A 26,534-nucleotide genomic window follows, 5' to 3' on the forward strand; every position below is an offset into this window, starting at 1 on the left:
CACCCACTGCAGCGCTGCTGCCGGGTAGTTTAGACCTCCCTCTGCAGGGCAATTGATTACGGGGCTCCGCAATCAGTCACCCCAAAGAGGTAGGCCCTGCCCAGCTAGCCAGGAATCTGCAATAGATCACCCCCACAGAGGGAGGCCCGCCCACCTGCTGCAGCCCTCTAGTTGGTGGCCTGGACCTCCCTCCTTGGGCAATCATGAAGCCCCCCAATTGACTGCTCTGCTGGCCAGTGGCCTGGGCCTCCCTCTGTGGGGCGATCGTGGGGGCAATCACAGCCGCCCCCCCCAAAAAAAAAATTGCATCGCACTGGCCTTGGTTGGCCTGGCCCAAGTGCATGTCATAGCATGGTCATCCGGAAGGTCGTTCCACTTTTCAGCCGTTCTGTCAATTTGCATATTACACTTTTTTCATTATACGTTATCAGTTTCCTCTTCCTCAATTTCAGAAAAAAAAACATAATACACTTTTTTTAACTTTCAGGAAATATTTGTTGACACAAGTATGCAAAATTTGAACTGGAACCAGAATTGGAAACACACCAAATATTCTGACATAATGCCAACTACAAATTAGACTATAGTTAATTAAACCTGTAATAAATTCAACACTGTGATTTATGTTAGTTTATTTCAAAGATATTATCAATCAAGTGTTATTTTATCTTAAAATACCCTTATACATGCTTGTTATAAAACAAAGGAAAATTTTATATGAAGATGCTTACTCATTTCTGAAAAAAAATGTTCATTCAGTAGACCATTTTAATATAGTGAATAGAAAAAAATGTGTACTATTTATTTAAATAAATGTAGACATTTAGAAAATATTAAAATATTATCTCATTAATAATAAAATTATTTTCCAAAGTAACAAATATCATAGATAATATTAAGATTAATGTTTTCCAAGAGAAATAAATGCTGCTTTCTGTAAATTTATGATCAAAATTGAGTAACTTTGCAATTTCAAATTCTAACTGCAAAATATAATCTCAAAGTTCTAAAATCTAGTTACCTGGCTAATGATGAACTCCACAATAATTAATTTAGTATATAGACTTTAAGCTGTGGCCAGTGTGCTTAATGGGATGGAGGGTTGGAGCACTGTCCTATACACCAAAATGTTACAGCTTCAATTCTCAGTCAGGGCATGTACCTGGGTTGTGGGGGATTCAATTCTCGGTTCTGGTGCATACGAGAAGCAACCAATCCATGTTCTCTCTCACATTGATGTTCCTCCCCCCCCCCCTCTGTAAAATCAATGAATATGCCATCAGGTAAGAATTTAAAAAAAAATAATAAGTGAAAAAGGTAAAAAAATATACCTCTACAAAAATAACTTCCTGCAAGCAATAATTAGGCAAAAATTACAATGTTTGATCTACAGAAAAAGATAAACTATAATGCTTCATTTTTATCCCTGAAAGACTAAATTAATTCCCAATTATGTTAAACCTAGAAATTTAAAAAAAAGGACACAGATAAGACTGTACATTATTCTATCAAGTCTAAATCTGTAATAAATAGAATATTTTGGTATTAAAACACAAGCATTACAAAAGAACAAAAAAAGAATCACCAGAATTAAAAAAGGCTGAAACATACTGTAGAAAATAAAAAAAATTACACATATTATAATGTATTACAAACTAATTATTACTGTAAAAATGAAATTGGAAAAACTATTTTAGAAAGACAAGAGTGGATCTGTAGTTTATATACGGAACACATTACATTCTGGGTATCTATAATAATAAAAGCATAATATGCTAATTAGACTGGACATCCTTCTGGACGAACTTCCGGATGAAGCTGGGGCTGCAAGGGCCGAGCCCCTTGCAGAAACTTCGTGCATCGGGCCTCTAGTATTAAATAGTTAAAGGTTTAACTTTTTTAAAAAAAAGTAATTTGAGATTATAAGTTAAGAGCTGTATGTTTTCATATTATTTGGCAGAATGATCCCTCTTTTAGAAATTCATACAATAAAATAACCAGACATAAATATGTGTGGGTGAGTTTATAAACATTCCAACAAAATACTTTGAACAAACTTTAACTTTCAACAATAGGTGCAAAATTATGTTTGATCGGATATTATGCAACATATAATATGTGAATTAAAAAAATGGCAATTTTCTATAAGAATCATTTTTCACAGAGAAAAGAATGAGGCAGAGAGTTTCTGATTAATAAAACTGTTAAAACTTTACCAGTATTTGAGATTATGGGATTTTTTTATGTTGCTTTTTACAGTTTTCCATGTTGTCTAAATTTTCTATAAATAAGGATACTTATAAATATCTGCAAAATTATAGTAAGAGCATTTTAAAAGAATGAAAATTGTTATTATTTTCATAAATTAGATTGTAGGTTTCAGCTTATTTTACACAGCTCTCTCTTACCACTTTATGACATGACAAATTACTTAAATTTCACTAGATTTATTGCCTTAAATAAATATATTGGTATAAAAAGACTCATGCTACGATTTCTCATTTGAATAACGTGAGTGCTAGCTAGATTACATACTTTTTCATGTTAGTTCAAAAATCTAACATTCTATCATATGTTCTATGGGGCTGTCTATGGAAAGAAATACATATGTTCAATACTAAAACAATTATAAAAATTTGTAATGGGTTAAACTACAAATGAAGCAATCATATTACAATTTGTGAACTAACCTCTAAGTTAGCTTCTAAAGGATATTGGGAGACAGCATGAGCAAAAGTAGATGAGAGTATGCACACAGAGAGGATAAACAGTGAGAAAATCATCATGGTAGTAACAAATGGTGTGCACTAGAGAATAAATAGGACAGATTATGGATAGGTGGAACAGGGCCAGCTTATGAAGAGTTTTGAAATTCAGACAAGGGATTTGGGATTTGCTGTACCAGTTCTTAAATAAATGATGCCAAATAATTGAAGGAAAATAGAGTCATAAGTAACACCTGAAAAGATGAACTAAAATAAAATGTGTCTTCCTGCTATGTACTTTGAGCTGTATTTCTAGTTATGCTATTGGACTTGCATGACTCAGTATCTCTTCCCTGGATTCCTGTGAATAATGACATGTTTTGGTAAAACCAGAGTTAGTTTAGAGAATCATCATATGACTAGAATAAACAAAAGTTGTATGACCTTGCAATGGCCCAATAAATAGCTGGAAAATAACATAAGAAAATATAAAGTAAGTACAGAAGGGGAAATGTTTTTCTTAATTTACATCCTCATCAATATGATCTTGAAAAGATGAAAACTATAGTAAATAATGCGTGAATTGATAAATGGGTAGAATTTCTCGATATTCATATGTAGTCAATTCTCCTTATCTGTTGTAGTGATGACCCACAGTCACCTCAAACACTGAATTAGCAAACACTGATCTAGAGCTCATAAGAAAAACACAGGTTTAGGTTCCTGAGGGGAATCTGTTCACATTTTCATCAATCTTCAATATATAACTGCATTTTATCTGGGCTTCTGTTTAGGGACACCTTATTCAACATACATTGTTTATTCATTAGCACTGACCTTATAATCAATGACCCTATTAAGTCACATTTGAATAAAGATTGCCTAACATGTATTCTTCTCTGTAAAGCACCCTACAGCCTTCTTACACTTAGGAACACTGGACAGCTTAGACCAGTGAACTTCAACTGATGTGCCATTAGAATTTTTAAAAGAATGCAATACCTATTTACTAGTCAGGGGCACTGACTTCCTTTCCCTTAGATTGTCAAATTAAAACAAAAATGACAATAGCCAACAAAACAGCAGCCATCCAATGTGAATGAATCAAAATTATAACTATTTTTTTGTTAGATCAGCAAAAAAATCTATTTTTTGGTGTGCCACGGGATTTTAGCAATTAACTTATGTGTGCCATGAGAGGAAAAAGGATGAAAACTGCTGGCTTACACGGCGCTTCAGCACTAAGCTTGGGGGCCATTTTAAACAGCAAAATCATCAACAAAAAGGACAAAATTGTGAAAAGCATGGCACTGAACTGCGAATAGTCCTCTTGTTTAGAGTATGAGCACAGACTGAAAAAGACAAAGCACTGCCTTTGTTTGATCTAAGCTGTGAGGGAGTATGCCAGGTGACCCACATTTTTCACCACTCTACATAAGTTTGCAAATGATATAGAAAGCCATCTGTAGTTCAAACATATAAAAACTATAAATTATCCATAAACTCAAAGTAATCTTAGCACAATAAGCATAAATGTTAAAGCAAAAAATATTTTATTCTTATTTTCTGTGATTATTTAAACAACTGCTCTTATGAAACAGAAACAAAACACACTCATGAACTACTTCTCACAAAAATGTTTTCCTTTGGATTGAGCATTTGGTTTTGTTTGCATTAAATGGTATGAGAAAACTAGTACATTGGCATTTTCCCTGTAAATCAGATTTGTCTTTGTCTTAGTTTTAAGTAGTCAATGTTTGCATAAATATTCCGTTATTTATAAATTATTAGTTTTTTAAAATTTACTCTTTATCTTTTTCTCTCTTTAAATATAAATCATCAAAGACACAGCATGGAAATACTTATCAAAACAACCTAGTAAGTGAAGGTATGCGTGTTAAAATAAAGATTGGCAACTTTTCTGTAATGTGTTAGAAAGTAAATATTTTAGGCTTTGCAAACCAAGAGATAAAATTAAAAATATTATGTAGGTACTATATAACGAGAGAAACAGATTTCAACTATTTTGTACTGACAAAGTCCCAACTATACTCAGCGTATTAAGTATAGCAACAACATAGAACACCCAGATCTACTAATGAAAAGAATATAAAATTCTTTGGGGGAAGGAAGGGAATTGACACTTTTCTTAATTAGATTTCAAAGTCAGCGTTCCTATCAAATCAATTGCAAATGTTCATCTGCTAATGTCAATCCAAAATGAGATTTTAAATATTTCAGTTTTGAAATGAAATGTCTTTCACACAGCTAGATACTGCCAAATACTGGTATCAATCCAGGAGCGTACAATATTTGGGGGAATATCCATCACTTAGGCATTTTAGAATTCTAATAGATTTTTCTCTTAAAATTTGCTTTTAATATGTCATTACAGTTTATTCATTCCAATAGAAGATTAGATGGAAGCTCAATAACACAGTTAAATATATTTTGAAATATGGAAATCTTTGCATTACATTGAGGTCTGAAAAATGCTGCAAGAACTATAGTTTGAACTCAGAAAATACATCTGCCACAAATCTGTGTGAGAATAAAAACCTCGCTTATAATTTTTGACAGCAAGGGAAATATATACTTGTGATTAAAAAAATAGTTGTGGAAATGAGTGTACTGCAATATAAGTTTTGCACATAAATGTTTGGCCCTGTAATCTTGGGTTGAATCCATTACAAACTTTATCAAGTCTACAGCAAAAGCTAATTTTCAAAGCTCTTTTGTGTCAGTAACAGGGATAGAGGGTCAGAGTATTTAGTTGTTCTCATTCAGAAAATTTCCACCATGGCATGAACTCAATAAATTGCAATAAATTTTATCATTGCTAACTTATCAAATTGCTGTGGGGTAGAGCAAATCAGGATATTCGTCATTTAGTTCTGACAAAAATTCACAGAATTGACAATGATTAAGTCTATGAGAGCGAGTGAAGTTTACTGTTCAAATTAATGGTTCAATGACAAATGGTAAACTCAAATATATTCTACAGGTATTTGCTGATTTAATAACACAATGAATAACCATAGGTTTACAACACCTTACATCTTCACAAGTTCTGCAAATTTTTGCAACTAAGTTTTTTTTCTATCCCACACGTATTTTTACCACCATCAGTTATAACTCATCTTAGCAGATTCTACTTCAAGTTGTTATAAATTCATGTTCTCAATTTTTTAAGAAATATTCACACTTGTAGTTTTCCACACAGACTATTAGAAGTTTATTCATCAATCACATTATCCCTTGAATAAACAACTGGAATTAACTCTTTGAATAAAGTTTATTTTCTCTGGACAGGTTTTAATATACTTACTATTGGAAAATGGCTAATGAATTACAGAAACTTACTTTGGTTGCAACCTCATTTCATTTCTTAATTTTGTGAATAAAATACTGCATTTAAATTTTTCTGAACACTGCTTTCTTATGTACTGGAAACGCTGTGATGAGTGCATAATCTGTTAATGTTGACATTTATTCTTTTAGCACAGCCCTAGCATTTTAACAACGCTATTGTGTTATTGTTCCACTTAATTTTTAACAAAACTAGAGGCTCGGAGCACGAAATTCATTCATGGGTAGGATCACTAGGCTTGGCCTGCGATCAGAGCCGATCTTTCCCTTTGCAGGCAGCCAGCTCAGCCCCCGCCAGGCAACACCAGTCGCCCGCTGTGAGGCAACCAGCAGGGCGATCAGGGCCCTGCTCACTCACACCCACCTTGGCCTGGTGCAGCCCATGTCTGCCACCACCCACCCCCGGTTCCCTGTTCCCCATTGGTGGTCAGTGCAGGTTATAGCAACCAGTCATTCTGCTGTCCAGTTGATTTGCATATTACACTTTTATATACATATATATATATAATCCACAACCCATGGTGCCTTAAAAACACAACTAAAGTTCCCTTTTCTTATTTTGACATGATGGATATGCATTAGTAATAACAAATAAGTAAAATGCCAATTATTCTACTGCCAAGTTATTACAGTGTCACTGTGATTTGCAGTGCATTGAGAAACTGTGTGAAGTAATGAGAGTGCCATAAGGGTTCTGTTAGAACTACTCAACTGCCATTGTGGTGAAAAACCAGCCACAACCAATGCAGCATAGCTGTGTTCTAATAAATTTTTATGAAAAATATTAAAAACTTGAATTTCATGTAATTTTTATTTCTTGAAATGCCATTCTTTTAAAAAATTATGTTTGACCACTTAAGGAAAACATTTACCTGTATATGTTGGTGCCATCAAAAGGGTTTTACTGTGAGTTCAGATGAATCACCATCCATCCATCATAAAAAGTGATTCAACGGACATGTATCACTAAGGTTTTACTCAATATTAATATTAATTACACTCCATATTAAAATTACATCACATATTTTAGATCTGTCCAATCACAGGAAGATGCACAGGACCAACTTTCTTCAATTTACCAAACCAGTCTAGCAGTCATATGTCATCTTCTGGAATAATAAAAAAGAATGTCCAAGAATACCCAGTAAGTTCTTCAAGGTGTGTTTGAAATTTCTTCCCATGTGAAATGAGAAGGAATCAGTGAAGTGAAATGTATTCTTTAATGTGGTTTTGTATATATGGTAGAGGTAAGAAGACTTACCCAGGGCTTTAACTCAAGTTAATTTTTGCATGAAAGGTAAATTTTTCAATTTAGAGAAAAAAAATTTAAATATATATTTTTATTGAGGAAGGAGAGAGAGAGAGAGAGAGAGAGAGAGAGAGAGAGAGAGAGAGAGACCAATGATGAAAGAGAGTCATTGATTGCCTGCCTCATGCATGCCCCACACTGGGGGTTGATCCATCAACCCAGTCATGTGCCCTGACCGGGAATCGAACCGTGACCTCCTGGTACATATAGGCCAATGCTCAATCACTGAGCCATGCTGGTCAGGCTAGAGAAAATATTTTTTAAAAAACATAAAACAAAGATATCTATCAGTAGTTTAAAAAGTATAGAAAGGTATTCAACCTGCATAGTACTCTAGTAATAATTTTGTTATCAGAAATATGACTAACCAAAATATAATTAACTATACTTAGTCCCATGTGTACCTAAAACCACAATGCAGAAATAACACCAAAAAATATCATCTCACATATACATTTTGGGAAATATAAAATATTTACACGAGTTAACATATATTTTATTTCAAAGTAACACATTCAAATTCTAAAAATCAAGTCCAGCTTAAATTTGTTAAAAATTTCAACTCTTTCACCATAATATATCTGTCCAGTGCTATGTAATGAGAAAAACATCTGTCTGTTTTACATCAGCAATTATTGTACTTTTATTACCAGCCAATTTATTTTGCGTTGGATGTCTCAGCTGCAAACAATAAAACAGATGTGACCAATTCCTACAAGAGATGTTTTCTATAGTCAACAAATAACTTCACTAACTTTTCTTTCATTTCCCATGTAAAAGGAAGTTTTGTTAGGCATTTACTGCCTTATTTTAAGATTCCAGTGCTGGATTGCTATATTGACAATGAAGGGGCGGGGGGTGGGGGTTGGGGAGGATTCAGGAAAGAACCTGTAACAATCTTTAAAGAATTTTGAAGTACACATTTTTTTCCATCCTTCTCACACTACCTTAATGATTTGCATCTATCAATAAATGTATAGCTAATTACCAATCACCTGGCATCAAAGCCTGATAATTCATAAATTATATATCTCATAGATATCACCAACACAAATCATTAATGGAAATATATATTTAAAACTATTAGGATATTTTTTACTAAAAATACAGTTCCACGGGCTTCCATTTTAGTGACTTAATTTTTTTATTATTAGATTAATTTGCCCTAGGCAACCTCTTTATATTCAAGTGGTCTAATCTAAAGTGCTCTCTCCCTCCCTGCCTCTCTCTCTGTGTCATTATAGTATGCTCCTCTTGTAAGTCTCTCAGACTTCTCATCTCTTAAATCTTTCTCCATCGTTGCTTTGCCAGCATTGTCATCTCCACTCTTTTTCTGCTCTCTAGGCCATAAAGAAAAATTTTAATATATTTATTTTTGGGGATTCAGGATTTATTTGAATATGGTAGTGTTATGGACAGTAGGCATATTCTTTAACTTGATATTCTAAAATCCAAAATGTTATTAAAGAAATTTAAATTATAAGATGACATTCTTCCCACCTAGTTTTTACATCGTATTATGTATTAAAAATATTATATAACTTATACCTTTTTTTCTATTATTTGTTCTTTAAGTTAAAGTTCAATTTTAAAGAACTGCTTGCTGGCTAATTTATTATGTACTGTATGGAAATTATCTCAATATGCTCATAAAATCTCATAAATATGCTCATAAAAAATGAGATTATACTATTGACAATACTGAGAAATTAACCCAAATATGCTCAGTGAACAACTCAAATTTGAATAATGTTAAATGTGAGACTAGTTTTAACTCTGCAAAATAGGTGGGGTTTATTGATGGCTAACATGGTTCTGTTTTTCATCAATTACTAAATTCCAAAAGTATAACAAATTTGGATCAGTTGCTTTCTTATTCAGTCATTTTTCTTAAACTTTCAAAGCTGGTGTTGCTTAGCATCCTGTATAAACACTTCATGTCTGTTCAGAGGAAATAGAAAAAAAATTCTTGGCAAAATATGTAAGCTCAAATAACTATAAAAAGAGGCCAAAGCACCTATGTTTACTTAAAAGCTCTAGCACTATTTATAAAATTCTTTAAATTTTTACTTTAAATTTGTTACATTTTTTAATATTAGAAAACATGTACATGTTTACTAACTTTATTAGCAAATAAACTACATAGGAGTTATTCTTATATTCCTTTGTAATTTGCTACACTTTATCTGCAACTAACACAAATATTGGATTGTGAAAATAGTATGTTTAAGGCTTGCCCTGAATTTAGAATCTAGGAGAACATAAATAAATTCAACTTGTCATTATTTTTCAATAATACCCATTGCCTTCAAAAGATCTAAAATAATTTATGGGCATATCTACTTTTAATACAAGGTGCTCCTGTAAATACATGACAGACCTGAGATTTTATGTTATAAAAGAAAATCAGACACATATCAGCTATGCGGAAAAGTGGCTAGTCATTGGCAAAATGTAGCTATTCCAGATACAGTCTGGATAGAACCTGGGCACGTTGGGGATGTGGGGGTGGGCTTCAGCCCTTTGTGAAGTTCCTAAGGATGCCTAGGCCTGCTTCACAGCTGAATTGGGTATGTTAAAATCCAGTGGGGTGCACTGGGCCAACATAGCTGTGCACCCCAAACAAAACTGTTAACAACCATGCATGGACATGGGAACTATGCTTACTTACTAAAGTCATCAGCTGTGGTCCTTACCTTAGAAAACATACCAACAATACAACCATGACTGTGTCAACGACTCTGTGTCCTGGAAGTGGAACAATTAGATAATCAAGTCCCAGTCTCTGTGGAGACTACCATGTTGTTGACTGATTGTACAAGTCCTACACTTCCTGTTCATGATCTGTGCAGATGCCTATGGGAAAGAACCCTTTAAGAATGAACATCAAAAGAATCAACAAGCTAACCAGACCTGTGCTGCCCAGGTAATAACCACAGCCACGTGGGTACACCCTTGTCCAGGGCATGGTAATCCATATACAATTCAGGGCAGGGCCCAAATCACAAAGCCTGGTGATTCCAGCACACGAGGCCAAGGAGGCCTGGCAAATGTGTCCTGACAGGCAGGTTCACAGTCAAGTACAAAAGGGAACTCTAAGGCACACAGCAGGGGTACCAGACCTGTCTAGTCCTGTCAAACAGGATATATAGGCTCCTTCCTTCCCCTTAAAGATACGGCTGAGCATTAACTACAGTAGACACGTTTCTGATGAGCTATCTAGTCCAGACCACATGTTGTGGGGAAGACATACAGATCATCAGACATGATTGCTGAACAGACTAATCAAGCTGCAGAGACTAAATCACGTGGCTGTGGAAATAAAGCAACAACCTGCTGTGGAAGACAGAACACCTTGAATACCTGCAGTCCAGAGGTGGAAAGAGGAAACATTAATTTTTCTCAGCTCTTATCCACAGAGCATTTGGCCAATATATTCCAAACTACAGCCATCACTTTTAGCTTGACCATAGGCTACAGAAGAATTTTAATCTATGAACTCTCAGAAGCTTCCCAGAAGTTACTGATTCAGTAGTGAAGAGGCAGCAGAATAAGATTAACTTTCAGACACTGTTAGGATTCTCTTTAGTCTAATTCTATTATTGTAGAGTAGAGGCCCGGTGTATGAAATACACGCACGGGTGGGGTCCCTAGGTCTGGCCTGCGATCAGGGCTGATCAGGTTCCCTGCCTCCTCCTTCCCATGCTGCCCACGTGCTGCCACTGTGCAGTTCCCTGCCTCCTGTCCTCCTTCTCTCGCCGCCAGCTTCCACCACCCCCACCTCAGGTTCTCCATCCCAGCCCGGGTGACCGGGAACTGCCAGCCTAGGGGAGGGGCTGGGAGGTTGGCTGGCAGATCCCAATCGGCGATCAGGGCCTGCTGGCCAGGGGGAAGAGGAAACCACCACCATGGCAGGCGGGCGGTGAGCCAATCGGGGCCTGCTGGCCTGGGGGGAGGAACCCAGGAGGTTGGCCACCGGCCCTTGGCCCCCCTGGAAAAGGGGCTGTGTCCGCTGCCACCTACCCCCCCCAGTTCCCTGTCACAGCCTGGGGCCGAGCCCCAATCAGGTGATGGGGCGGGGCCTGCCAGCTGGGGGCAGCTCTTGTGTTGAGCATCTGACCCCTGGTGGTCATCATAAATATATATAGATAGGTAGATAGATAGACAGATAGATACACACACACACACACACACACACACACACACTCCCTCTGGTCCCCCTCTGCTACTTAAGGGAAGACATACTCATTTGCATGATTTTCAGATTAGAGCTGGTTATTCTAAACTCTCTAGACCAGTGGTCGGCAAACTCATTAGTCAACAGAGCCAAATATCAACAGTACAAAGATTGAAATTTCTTTTGAGAGCCAAAGTTTTTAAACTTAAACTATACAGGTAGGTACATTGTTATTAACTTAATTAGGGTACTCCTAAGCTGGCCTTTGCTAAAAACGTCCTCAATCTGACTGAGGTACGTTCGCTGAGGTTGACCCCTTCCAACTCTCCCATCCACAGGCGTCTTGTATACTTGTTTCAGATAGACGAGTGTGGATGGGAGAGTTGGAAGGGGTCGACCTCAGCGAATGTACCTCAAAACAATGTACCTCCCCCACGCTGCGTATCCCGCGGCCTGCCTGCGCCTCGTCTCCCGTAGCCCGACCGACCGACATCCCCCACTTCTTCTAAAGCCACTTCTTCAAAATAGACTCATCCAGGCCGAAAACCAACTTCGGCGCATGGGTCAGGAAGTTTCAATCGCACTGTACGTGCCTACCCGCACGTGGTATTTTGTGGAAGAGCCACTCTCAAGGGGCCAAAGAGCCGCAAATGGCTCGTGAGCCGCGGTTTGCCAACCACTGCTCTAGGCTGAGTGATAATGAAAAAACACATTTCCCTGGACTTCCTACTATGTGGAGTATGTGTGGTTTGCCAACACCTCTTGCTGCACTTGGAATAATGACATATTTAACTGGTTTGGCTACAGATGATGAACCTGACTTGAGGTCTTTCAAATGTGCCTGATCAACCTACTGGGAATCATATTTGAACTAAACCCTTCTAAAGATAATTAAGTAGAGTATCTGATAAAGTATTTTGAGATCTGTTATCTGGATATGCAAAGGTTAGAGAACGGAGTTGCTTGGCAACTGTGCATGTGTACTTATAGGCCACACAGCAATGACTTCAAATGCAACTAACCTGTGTTTTGGCAGAATACTTTGTAATATTCCTGGAACTTCCTCAAAGCCTCACAGGTTCTGATGAGCTATGAGGTTTCCTGACCCACCTGCCCAACCCTCAACCCCTCACAGTATAGCTTCAAACCAAAGAGCTATTTGGCTGCAGTCTAGAACTTTGTGGCTCCTCAGCAACGGGGTGCCCCATAATTCAAACTGTAGTCACCCAGAATCTCCATATGTCAAAGGGATGGGAGGGAGATAATGAACAATGAACAAATTACTTTCCTATGATTAGAAAAAAAAACACCTATCCTAAACCAATACAAAATATGATAAAAGGAAAATATTTTGAACATTTGCACCAAAAATTAAAAACAGCAATAAGATAAGAATAAACTTAGATGTATAACATTACTAAGGTAAAAATAGAGAAAATCAATTACGGTTTTTATGACTGCCTAGAACTATATGCAAGCATACTTAATATAATTGTTCAAGAAAATAGACAAGTAAAATAGAGAAAATTATAATATCCCTATATGTGGTAGGTTGAATAATGGCCTCTCAAATAAAATCCATATCCTAATCCCTAAAACTGATAAATGTCCTCTTATCTGGCAAAGGGGACTTGCAGATGTGATTAAATATACTTCAAATGGAGAGATTAATCTAGATTGTCCAGGTGGGTCCCAAATATAATCAATGGGTCCTTATAAGAGGAAGGCATGAATGTCAATGGAGGATGTAGGTGTAATGATAGAAACAAAAGGTTGGAGCAATTCAAGAAAGGGGTCTAGCCCTGACCGTTTGGCTCAGTGGATAAAGCTTCGGCCTGTGGACTCAAGGGCCCCAGGTTTGATTCCGGTCAAGGGCATGTACCTTGGTTGCGGGCACATCCCCAGTAGGGAGTGTGCAGGAGGCAGCTGATCGATGTTTCTCTCTCATAGATGTTTCTAACTATCCCTCTCTCCCTTCCTTTCTGTAAAAAATCAATAAAATATATTTTTAAAAAGGGGGGGTCTGAAGCCAAGGAGAGCAGGCAGACTCCAAAAAGTAAAAAGAGGCAAGGAAAGGGATTCTCTCTACAGGCTCCAAAGGGCCAGTAATATGATCTTGTACTTCTGGCTCTAGAACTGTGAGAGAATAAATGTGTGCTGTTTTAAAACACACAGAATTTGTGATAACTGTGACCACAGAAGACTAACATACTATAAAACATCAATTAAAAAATATTTAAAGAGCAACTAGAAATGATATTAAATTTTTAAAAAAAACTAAGAATGATCTAAATAAAATGTATTAAGACATCTACACAGAAAAAAAGCTTTACTGAGAAAGAAAAAAAATAATCTCAGTTCATATATGAAAGCTTACATAGTACAATGATATTTTGTGCAAACAAGTTAGTAGTTTTAACACAATTTTACTAAAATATAAAGCAGGCATGGTTTATTTGCAAAGAACATTGGCAGGATGATTCTTAAGTTCAAAGGAAAAAGGCATGTAATAACATATTGGAATAGTGTCTACATAAAGAAGAATAGACTCAGGACACTACCCTAATAGAGCACTCAAAATAAAAAGCCGCTACAAAGTAGCAACAAGTAAAACAATGGACCACAACAAATACCCCTCCCCACAAACACCAGAATACATACAAATTTAGCACGTTATTAGTATATATGATTCCTCAAAAGTGATACTGCTGGCATAACTGAAGAAAATACAGTGAGAATTTTCCCTCCTGAATCTGAAAATATTCTATATAAATGAGAGTTACAACATAAAAAATTAGATCAAACCACCTATATATAACCTCAGAATGAGTAAAGTTACTTTAAGCATGGACATGATGAAGGGAAAAATGAATAGAGTTGACCATAAAAATATTTTTAAGTTTGTATGTGAAAAACACCATAATTGTTTTATATAAATTCTTTGTGGAGGGCAGGGCCCAGATGGGGAGAAGTGGGCCAACATTTTAAAAGCATACAATTTTTTTGGAAAGTTTGATGAGAAACAGACACATGCATACTGCTACTAGGAGTGTAAACTGATTTACATTTTTTAAAGCATAATTCAGCAATGAATATTCAAATGTCTTAAAATATTGCATATACTTCTAAGACCCAGAAAATACACTATATGTTCAGTAATTTATCCTAACAGAACAATCATAATGAACACTAAAATTTCAACACAATAATATACACCTTTATTTACATTTTAAAAGATTGAAACAAATCTAAAATAAAGGATTAAATATATTATAATAAATGCCTAAGTTGGAATATTCTGTATATATTAAAAAATCATGCCTATGAAGAATGAAGAATATGTATCAGCTAAATATGCACATGTTACAATAAAAAGATAAAAAAGCTCTATATACAGTGTGATCTGTTTTTATAAATAAATGTGTATTAAGACTAGAAGAAAGCATAGAAATAGATTCACAAGAGCTATTTTTAATCTTTAAAACTTTCCTTAATTCATGAAAATAAATGGTATTTTTATATTCAGAAACAGTTTAATTTGATCACAGGAAAATGAAAAATCTTAAGCTGGGGGGGTTTTCTTCAAAGGGTAAAAAAGTCATATTAGAAAAAAAAACTTCATTGATTGGATTCTATGAAAATATAAAATTCTTCATATAAAAAATGCCATAAATGAAGATGAAAACAACTGACAAAAGAAAAAAAAATCACAAGGGTGTGGGATAAATGATTAATATTATTATATTATCCACGTCACAAAATACATTAATTACCTACAATATGCCCCAAAATATTCTAGCCCCAGAGAGCACAGCAGTAAACAAATCAGAGTAGACTCCTGCCTTCAAGTTTCTTTCATTCTAACTGGAAAGGACAGGTAGTAATTAAGTAATGAATAACTTCAGTCAGTGATAAATGCTATGAAGATCTTAAAAGATTCGGAAGAAAACAAAATAGAGGCAGTAATGTAACAGATTATGGAAAGGGTGAGAAGGGATGTTATGTTAGGAATTTGGGAACAGCGCCTCTAAGCAGTGATATTTGAGCTGAAACATGAATGATGAGACAAAGTCAACCATGTGAGATGGGAGGAAGAGGGATCCATAAAATTGAAAATCATAAGTGCAAAAGGCCTCCAGACTAGACAGAGATTGGTCTGTTTGAGAAATGGTCGAAGTGTCTCTCTAGAGCATAATGTGTAGGGGGAGGAAACTGACATTAGATATAATCAAAAAAATCTCAAGGGCAAATCATGTTGGGACTTTTAAAACATCATGAAAAGTTAAAATGGCCATTCAAAACAATGGGAAAAAATAGCAACATCAATCAAGACACAATTCACAACTGAAAAAATACAATTGGTCAATCAATACACACACTGAAATCTCAACTTAGCTAGTAATCAAAGGTAAGCAAATTAAAATAGCAGTATATAAATTTTTACCTTTCATTATTAATGTACAATGATGGTGAGTTGAAAAAAATGACAAAAGATTATTTATGCTAGCAGAAAATGAAAAAAAAACCTAAATAATCAAAAAAAAAGGTGTAATTTAAATAAATTATGGTACATTTTTACCATGGAAAAGTGTATGTCCATTAAATTCTATCTTCAAAGAGCAGTTAGTATTTAATTATGCCTGATACTGTTGATTACACCATTTCTAATCCATTCACAGATTTAACAGTGCTCCTCTAAAATATTCTACCTCTCATCATTTCTAGAACAAAAAGCCCTAAATCACCATAATTTCTGTGATTACCACAATAACTTCCTAATAATTACCTTTTCTATCCCCTCATGCCTTTCTACTCAGCGGGAAGAAAGATTTCCTCAGTTTTAACCATCCTAACATTCGAGCGCCCAATGTCTTCACAGTCTAATGACACTAAAATTTTAACTCCTTGCTTTGGTCCACTTGATCTGGCTCCAACATTATATAAAAAACCTCACTGCCTGCTACACACTCTCTCTAACAATGCTCAACACATACAGCATTTCTTTTTTTCTGAACATGCTAAATTCATTCAGATCCAGGTCTTTGTCTGCTATTCCTGATGCCTGGAATGTGATTTTCTTTCTCCTAATCATTGAGAGCTCAACTCAAATATCTCTTCTTTGAGATGTTTGCTCTTGCTATCCTAGCTAAAGTATACTACTCCTCAACTCTTGTTATCAAGTGCACTTATTTCCTTTGTACTATTTATGTCTATCTAAAATTATGTATTTTTAGTGTTATTTATTTATGTAATTCTCTTTTCTTACAGAAATACAAAACTCCATGAGATCAGAGACTTTCTGTATTCCCAGCATGTAGGACAGTTCTTTGCACTTAGCAGTTAGTATTGAATGAATGAATGAATGAATGAAGAGTAATAATAGAATACTATATAAATAATAGAATTTTAATTATATTAAATTATAACTATGAATATATATCATATAGTAGGGTATAAAAGTAATGTATGCTAACCTAATATAGAAAAAAACTAGAAAACAGTTAAAGCATATTTAGATTTCATACTTTATTTTATAGAAGCCATAATAAAATTAAACACACTTGACAACTTACATCTTCAAAGAATTAGGACATTCGATTTTTAAAAAGTAAGTTAACAAAATTAAGAGCTCTTTTGTATATACATTACCTGGGCATAAATAGATGACATACATATAAAAATATACACACATACACACTAAAAGAAAGAGGAATGACAGAAAATATGATCACATTAATCCAAATATTCAAAATGATAGACTGAAAAGAATTTTTAAGAGAACACATTTAAAGATTTTCTTATTTCTTTATAACACTAACATTCATTCAAATAATTTTATAAAATACTCTAAAAAACAGAATAAGCACATATTCAAATTCAGTCTGATATGAACTGATAGCACCTTCAAAAATAAAAATTTTCAGAAACCAGTGATCATCTTCAAAGACTATATAATAATAAGAGGCAAGGGGGGAAATTAGGTTATCTATAAAGTTCTAGAACAGGGAACATTAAAATACAGCCGATACTCTTAGGTGGCCACTGTATCCTCTTACTAGAATAAATCAGATTCTTAGTGGAAATGGAAGCTGGGTTGCAGACTTAAGTAAGGATTTACTGAAATTATTCTCCATGGAAAGTAAAGAGGTAAATAAAAGCAAAAAAATGAGGAAGTGGAAATAACAGGATAACAATCAATTCAAAGAGGAGGGATATTATTTTGACCCTGCATCACAAGGTACATGGTGAAGCCATAACAAGAATGATTGTTGTTGGGAGGCTGAATGAGAATGGAGGACTAAAGATTTGGTTTGATTTCAGACATGCTAAATCTGTCATAACCTGCAGCACAGGAAAAAAATGTGAAGTTAAAATTCCAGAGAGAAGTATAATAAAAATTTATTAATAGCCAATTTCCTTATTTCACTTATATCCATAAGATGAGTAAGGTATTTTGCACACAAGCACTCTCTGGGATTAAGTATAAAATAAAGAACTAGATTTCTGATTAAGTTTAAGGTTTGTTACCATTTATTTTTTAAAATATTTCACTTGTCCCATTAAAAAATATTTCTAAAATAAGTCATACAGTATTACAATTGAAAAATAGTCATTTAAAAGGAAAAAAAACAAAATAATATTTAAAAATGAAGTATGTTTCAGATGCTATATATTTAAAAACTATATTTTTAAGCATTATTTTTCCTGATAATTGTTAGCAATATATACCAGATGCTTCTTAAAAACTCTCTGGATTATAATGTTCCCAAGTATGCTCACAAAAACTTAGGAAAAACAGAATTTTGTTCTTCTAATACTGAGCTTTCTTCATATAACAATATTCAACTTAAACTAATTGAAAAATACATGAATAATTAATGTTACAAATTTAGTGAGGCAAATAGAATGTCTGAGTTACTGCAATGCTTGGAGAGTGAGTAAACTAACAAGAATAAACAGTGTTTATAGATAACTAAAACTGAGAATCACTTGGTCATAATTTATAGTTTGTTCACTGTTATCAAAACACAGAAACAAAAGTACACTTGTGTAAGAAATGACTAAATAAAAGTAACTGTATACATTAAAATTCTTGGCATCTACACTGCTTGAAATGCAAATGATTCTGAGATCTGCCATATTTAGCATTTCACCTAACATTTTCATTCATCAAAATTCCTAAGCCAATAAGTGTTAATGGATAAAATCATCCCAAATGAAATATTATGATGTCACCAGTAATACTGGTGAAAGTTAGTAAATAAGGTAAAATTTTTCTTAAAAACTTTATATAAGGTAGTCCATATAGCAATGTGGAGAATAAAACAGTGAAAAATTACTGGGATATTTTATCATAAATTAATTTACCTTCTCTCAAACTTTAATGATCTGATTTGAAGAAAAAATATTTTCCTATTTTACCTTAATATAATACCTGTAATCATTTGGAACTTTCCCAAGAAAAAAAATTAAATAAGAGAAATTTTTCAATTATCTCTACTTACAATGCTATTTTGATTCCTTAGTAATCTAATTATCGTTTATTTGCCTGACCATATATATTTAAAGAATCCTAATTTTGACTTAATTTCACTAATAAAAACTGCATCGAGTTATTCTGTTGAGGAATGACAGATATTCAATGCTACACTTCAAATTATTTAAGGCAACTGATTTACAGTAATCACAGAAAATAACAAGAATTAATTCTGATTGAATAGTATTTTATTTCCAACACACTATAAATTAGAAAATTTAATTTTCTATTCTAGTGTTACTGGTGGGGAGCTTATAACCAATGTTCTTGGTGATGAACAGTTCGCTTTTTAGCCATTTCTGACTATATTTAGTGATGCAATTTGAAATGTGGAAGAATTTTAAAAAGAAAGTATCCTATAATAAAAAATTGTGAATAAAATGTTCATTTTATTTTTTATTTTCAATATGAACCTGCTTGGTATACCCGGTTTTCCTTATTTATCATAGTTAACTCCATCAAGTATAATAAAACTAAAAAGAAAAATAATGAGACGCAGAGGAAATAAAAGAAAATCAACTGTTCCAAAAACAGAACTAAAGCCTAAAAGGAACTTGCCAAAGAATGGATGAAGGTCAATACCACTGTGTTAAAAACTAACAAATGAACAAAATCAGAGGCATATAAACTATTTCTTGCCCCATTTGGAATAAGGATGGAAATAAAAGTGGAAAATTAATTTCTCAATAATAATTTTATAAACTTTAATCTCAGGGTTCAGGAAAGATTCATTAATTCAGCAAATAATGCTCTGAACATGTAACAGAGACTAGCAGTAAGGGGGATTCACCAATAAATAAGTCGGTGGCTGTCTCAAAAATGCTCACAATCTAGTCAGGGAGACAGGCATACTTATAGTTTATACAATAACACTTTTAAAAAGTACAGTATTAGAACACAGAACACAGTAGAAAGAATTATTTATTCTAACAGCTAAACCAATAAAGACTTCACCTAAATTGAGCACCAAAGACTGGATAGGATTCATTAGGAGGAAAAGATAGCAAGGGCATTCCACACTCCCACAATAGCATCAGATAAGGCATGGAAAGTAGAAATGGATGAACATTCATAGAAATTCCAAGAATGCAAGGTGACCCTTGTGGCCTCAGTGTTAAGTGGATATAACAGAATGTTAAAATGGGAAGTTTTCCTTGTCTTAGTTTTAGACAAGGACCCAGTGCTGAGAACAATGATCCAAGTACTAGAATTCAGGTGAAAGATCATATATGTAACTTAGAAAGACTGGGTCAGGCATCCTTTAGTCTATCACTCATATAAAAAATGTAAGCATATATTGGAGAAAGGGAACTTATATTTGTGTGAGGAAGAAATAAAACAGTGATTCACCCAGAGTTTGGACTTTTGTGTTTGTTTGGTTTTTTTTTTTACAGAACACTAAAAGATTGGTATAAAAACTGGACTTAGCCTGAAGAAAATCTTAAGACTAGAAGGCAAGATGACCTCACTCTGGGCTTAGAAATGTCCAGAAGTTCCATTCCAGAGTTTGTGGAGTCATTTTCCCATGGGACAGATAAGAACCCCCCTAGGGAGAAAAAAAAATAGCACTGGGACATTGTTAAGGGAACTCTACTCAGAGGACTACAAAAGGAACAAGATAACCCCAGAAGAAAGAGGCTGGAGGTAAACCAGAAAGTCAGAGACTAAGGAGGATAATCAAAAGAAGACGAAGTAACCCCTACAACAAGGAATTACAACTGGGTTATCCCCAAACAGTGGGAGTCTTTGCTAAACCCAGACAAGTAAGATAAAGAATCCAGAAGAGATAAAGACACTTGAACAACTTTTATCAAGGAGCAGAAAATAATATTTAGATTGGTATTTCAGGTACAAGTGACAGGAAATAATAAAGTGAACTTCTGCTTGCACACTAGTGAGCTCATCTCTTTTAACAAATCCCATAAGAGTAGTAAATGGTGGGCAAAGCAGTCTGATTACACAGCCACATTTTGATATGATTATTGAGTCTGAAATCTATTCTATAAATATAGGAGAATTAAAGTTACTTTTTAAAGAGTGCTAATTATATAATTATATGTTTTTAGTTCATTTAGGGGGAACCTACATCTATTTATAAAATATTAATTCATTTTCTGAGTTGCAGGAACTCTGGTAAGTACTGGGGAAAAGAAGTTAAAGGCAGACTTCACCCTCAAAAAATTTACAAAGGACACATGCAAAGGCAGTTTCGTCGCATGTGCTAACTACCAGAGCTGGAGTAAGCAAACACAACAGGATTAAATAGAAGGGTAATCTAACAAAAGGATATTGGAGAAGGCATAGGGCACACTTTAAGAAGAAATCTAAAGTGAAACCTGAGGGCAGAGGCTGAGTTATAGAGATGATAGAACCCCAGGGATGGATGGGTGTGTAAGTGATGAATGAAGACAAAGGCCCAAAGAAAGCATAACATATTCCGGAAACTGCAACAAGTTTAGTATCAACCAATAAATACATGCAGTTTGCAAGGATAGATATGAAATGAAGATGGGGACATAAGGAGGAGCCAGATCACATGTCTAATTAGGAAATTGGGATTTTTATCTTAAGGACAATACTAATTTTTCATACCATAACATATTGGTATAGACTAAGCACTCTTTCACATTGTTTTTTCCTCACAACAACCCTGTGAGGTAGGTATAATAATTCACAATTAACAGATAAGAAAAACCCTTAAAGTTATGAAACATTTACACTTAATTAAACAGCTACAAAGAGGCAGCCAGGATTCTAAATCAGAAAATACATTAGGAAGATGACACACACACACAAACATACACACACACTTACTTTACCCATAACACAGAGAAATTTCAGCGTTAAAGGTAAATTTTAAAGTAATAATGCTTATTAATTCAGAATTAAAGATAAAAAAGATTTGTGGCATCAAAAGTTCTTGTTGCAAACAAACATTTAAAATTTTCAACTAATTCAATTTATATTGATAAATAACTGCAGATTTCATAAAAACAGGCAGGAATTAACTGCTATATAAGATAAAATTAGCAAAAGAATGAAATTATTATATAGTATTTTACCTCCATATATCTGCCTGAGGTTATCTGGAAGGCAAGAACCTTTTCATATTTATTTCTAAAATATATAAATTCAAACTGCACATATTGTTCTATGGACTTTGTTTATATTTTGAATTATAAAAAATAATGTCTGAATCCTAAGTTTAAGTGAAGATACTCAAATATAAACAATTTAGCATAAAAAGAACTGTTCACCTAATGTTAAAGTGCAAAATCATCTACCTGTTATTCACAATAAAACATCTGAAAATTTTCATATCCTTATCAAATCATAAGAATTTGTTCACACAAATTTGGTAAGACAATTTTTAAAAATATTATTGGGATAAATATAAAAATCTGACCTTAATTTAAAAAATAGATTATATATTTTGTAAAACTGAGAATATCTGAGAATTTTAAAATATCCATTTAAAAATATATGTTTTCCAAATTAGTTTAAATTGTATAAAATCTATACTCAAAATATATTTCATATGTCTTTTTATTTTCTCATCATTTTCATTATTTCTTCAGTTGGTCCAAAATAATTATTTTTAAAGCCTATAATTGAAAGCTAGAAGTTGCCAAAACATTATATAGATGTCAAAGTACATATCATTAAGTATTTAAAATTTATATTACCATGTATGCATTTGGTTATTTTTTTCTATTTCAAATAGAAAATTATATAATGAGGGAGGGTGAAAAAAATAAAGATTTAATTAAGATCTATTTACTCTTGATCTAGTAATTCTTTCTGAATTCCAAAATTGTAAGTAAAGTAAGTTTAATTATAAGCCTGACTATAAGTCTGGTCCTTCAGAATAAGCTGAAGAGCCCTCCCTTGAAAAACAATCTAATGAAGATATTAGGTTTCTATATTTTATGCAATGAGGATAATTTCTAAATAAAATGCGTAAATGTTCCAAACATACAATTTAACTAAAAACCAACATTTTCCTTTATTTTGGGGTATACAAATAGTACATGTATATTAAATTCAAATAATATACCAGTATATTCCATTAAAATGAAAGTTTCCAAGTGCCTTGGTTGTGGGCAAATCCCCAGTAGGGGGTATGCAGGAGGCAGCTGATCGATGTTTCTCTCTCATCAATGTTTCTAACTCTCTATCCCTCTCCCTTCCTCTCTGTAAAAAATCAATAAATATATTTTAAAAAAATAGAATACAATAAATTGTGAAATGTACATCATCCACCAAAGGTCTAATATATAATAATTAAATACCTTGAATAATTGAAAAATATATATTCAGATATGCACAATAGGCAGAGTTTGTATCTTTTCACTAAAATATTTTTAAAAACCCTAAAAAACATTTGCTCTATTCTGTTAAGTGTGATTACTTTGGTTAATAAAATGAATGGAATTCCGCAATACTTACAATTACACTGTTTGCAGAAAAGGTAAAGGAACCAATTATAGAAAGTTAAATATTTCATATTTAATTCATAAAATACCCTCTTGCTAGAGATACATAGGTACACTATATTATGTCTAGATTACATTCTTTCAAATACTAAGTTTACTTCTTTAGTGCTTTGACTATTAAAGTATTAAGTCTATGCAGAGGGGAAAACGCATTAATTTTTTTTGGTAATATTTACCTACATTCTACTCTGAGTGTAAATAAAGGCTAGTTTTTCTAATTTATCTGATATTTTCTGTGATAAACAAGATATTGAGAATTGTACTTTATTGAATCTCAAAAAAAATCAAACGCTACTACAAAATTAGAAATAGTTGAAAATCTTTGTAGGAAGTCAGATCTCTTATTTTGACTCCAAAATTCTATCACTTGCCATTTAATTAATGCAAATAATATTCTAACTCAACAGAACCACTTACACCAAAATATCTTGGTTACATAATGTAAAAGTACAATTCCAAACACACAGAATTATACCCATGAATTGAACAGAAAACACTTATAGAAAGGGTCTCTAGAAAATAATTTCTTCCACCCACCTCATTTTACAAGTATGTAAACTGTGGCCCAGAGAGGCTTTTATCTGCTTTCATTGAGAATCTATAGGTATAGAAATATATACAAATATCATTTAACTTATGACATATAATTTAGATTAGTTAAACAAATGACACTATTTCATATGACTAAGACTGTAAATACTAAGACCCTAATTTCTTGACATAGAAAAGTCTATGGATACACAAAAATAAATTAAAAAAACAATTTAATTTAATTTGATAACTAGTACATTATACTATTGACTAAAAAAGGCAAAACAATGTAACAATCCATATCATATTATTTAACAAGGGACACACTTTCTAATGTTATTTTCCTATCCTTTAAGGCATGAACATGCCACACTATTACTAAAGATAGCACTCTTGTAAAATTGCTTTTACAAAGGAAAAAAGAAAATAATTAAATAATTGAATAGAAGAGAGAAACTGAAATACATTAAGTGGAAGTTCAAATATTTACTATTTCTTCTCTCCCAATCTTTGTTTCAATATGTTAAAAAAAAATCAAAATTGATGTTTCCAAAACAAAGAATGAAAAGAAAAACTAGATTCAAATTTTTGTGGCAAAAATTTCACCAAAGAGTGAAAGTATTAAAACTAAGGCATAAAACACAGCAAGTAAAGCTAATTAGGATGTTCCGGTTGAATTATACGTTGATTTGCTACTTTAAGAACACAGCTCTAAACTCATATAATATGGGTTTGGTTATTTGAAAATGTTTAAAAAAACACACTCATTCTTCTAAGTTTCAATAAAAGTGTAATACTTAGAAAAACATTTGAGTTTCATTTGCTTTTAGAATAAAATAATATCCAAGGAGTGCATCCATTTGTTTATTGTTTAGTTCAGTCCCAATCACAAATTAGATGACCTTGGCATAAAATTTAGAGCCAGGAGAGCAGCACTAAGTTTAACTGACCTCAATACATTTTCAAATGGTGCTTCCCAGTTATTTGTTATTCTCTCTTATTGGGTTTTCCAGTCTAGAGTGGGTACACAAAAAACTTACAGTCTATGTAGTACTCCTAGTCAGTTTCACTCTGCAGATGGCACAGTGGAGAAATACCTTCTGTACAGGACCATGTACAATTTCTTCTGCAGCTGTCAGCACCTAGGGGAAAGTGCGCTGTTAAACAGTTGCTGCGTTCCACCTCAGAAGTGGCTGCAATTCGGTGGTGGGTGAAGTGATTCCTGTACATATATACAGGGATGAAAAGTACTATAGAAAATGAAAATATTTAACAACAAAAGTGGCTGTCTGAAAACTGTGCCACTGCAAAACAGAATACATCATTCAATCACAAGAGCCCTACACAGATGGGCTACCATTCATTTAGAAGTTGAATGTTAAGAATGATTGAAGAAAAAAATAGAAATACAGTTATTCAATTCATAACATAACTATAAATCAATGTTAAAACATCTGTGCTGAAAAAATTAAGCCTAAACATTTATATACGGATTTATATCATTATTTCTATAGTAATTTACTTCAAATCTGGCAAGTGTATACATAAGATTCTTTAATCTGTTCAGCTAATTTAATGCTTTTGTTTTAAATGACAATTCAAGGGAAAAAATCAAAATAGGTGAGATATCAGAATTGTATCATATGTAACATTGAATATATAAAAAAGAAAAAAAATTCTGAAATTCTAAATTACTTTATGTGAAAAACACACAATGAAATAACTAGTCCTAAAAACTAGAAATGGTTATATTAGTTTTCATATAATGAAGATTTATAGTAATCCCATTATAAAATGACAACTTCTCTTCTCTAAAGTCACAATGAGTTAGAATCTAGATACAGTCTTCATCCTTCCAAATAATGAGTTAACCTAGTGTATGATAAAGTTAGTTCATTAATACAGAAAATAATTACATTTTACTTTTACTATAACAACGCCTTTTCTACTTATCTTTGATGTAATCAGAAGATAAAACTCACAAATTATTCTCTGAAAAATATCACTGAATCATTAAGCTATCTTTCTTTCTAAGCTTCTATCTCAGGGTCACAGCCACTATGTTTATACTACTTTGAAGAGGTAACTATTTACTTACTTCAAAATAACACATTTAGGTTCCTGACAGATTGAGGGTGCTCTAAGCAAAGTCCAACAAACTGGACCACTAAAAAGTGTCCTATATGTCAAACTTTTCTCAATCTTACTTGCCATAACAGACTTTATTTATTTTGGCACATACTTAATGTAGTCAAAGATAGCTGACAATTTCAGCTTTCTTTAAATTCTCTCCAGAATAAGGCATACAATACATAAATATTTCATTTGAGTGACAAGAGATGGTAGAAGAAAAAGAAAGTACAGAGTACCTTAGACTCTTTATTAAAAGAAGACATAGATCAGGGATTCT

General features: G+C 33.4%; 1 protein-coding gene across 3 annotated transcripts in view; it reads right to left on the reverse strand.

Annotated features, from left to right (window-relative positions):
• NOVA1 (neuro-oncological ventral antigen 1) overlaps nucleotides 1-26,534 on the reverse strand; it is a 147,215-nt gene that overhangs the window by 74,838 nt on the left and 45,843 nt on the right. The window contains exon 2 of one of the 3 annotated variants that reach the window (XM_006773350.2): nucleotides 25,165-25,266. The exons of 1 other annotated variant lie outside the window; for it this stretch is intronic. The gene's annotated coding sequence lies outside the window, so the exon portion shown is untranslated. Of the gene's footprint in view, nucleotides 1-24,130; nucleotides 24,182-25,164; nucleotides 25,267-26,534 lie in introns of those variants that run through there. One more of the 3 variants, XM_015570231.1, reaches the window with a different exon arrangement.

Source organism: Myotis davidii, unplaced genomic scaffold, assembly GCF_000327345.1.
Source record: "Myotis davidii unplaced genomic scaffold, ASM32734v1 scaffold206, whole genome shotgun sequence".
Taxonomy (NCBI): domain Eukaryota; kingdom Metazoa; phylum Chordata; class Mammalia; order Chiroptera; family Vespertilionidae; genus Myotis; species Myotis davidii.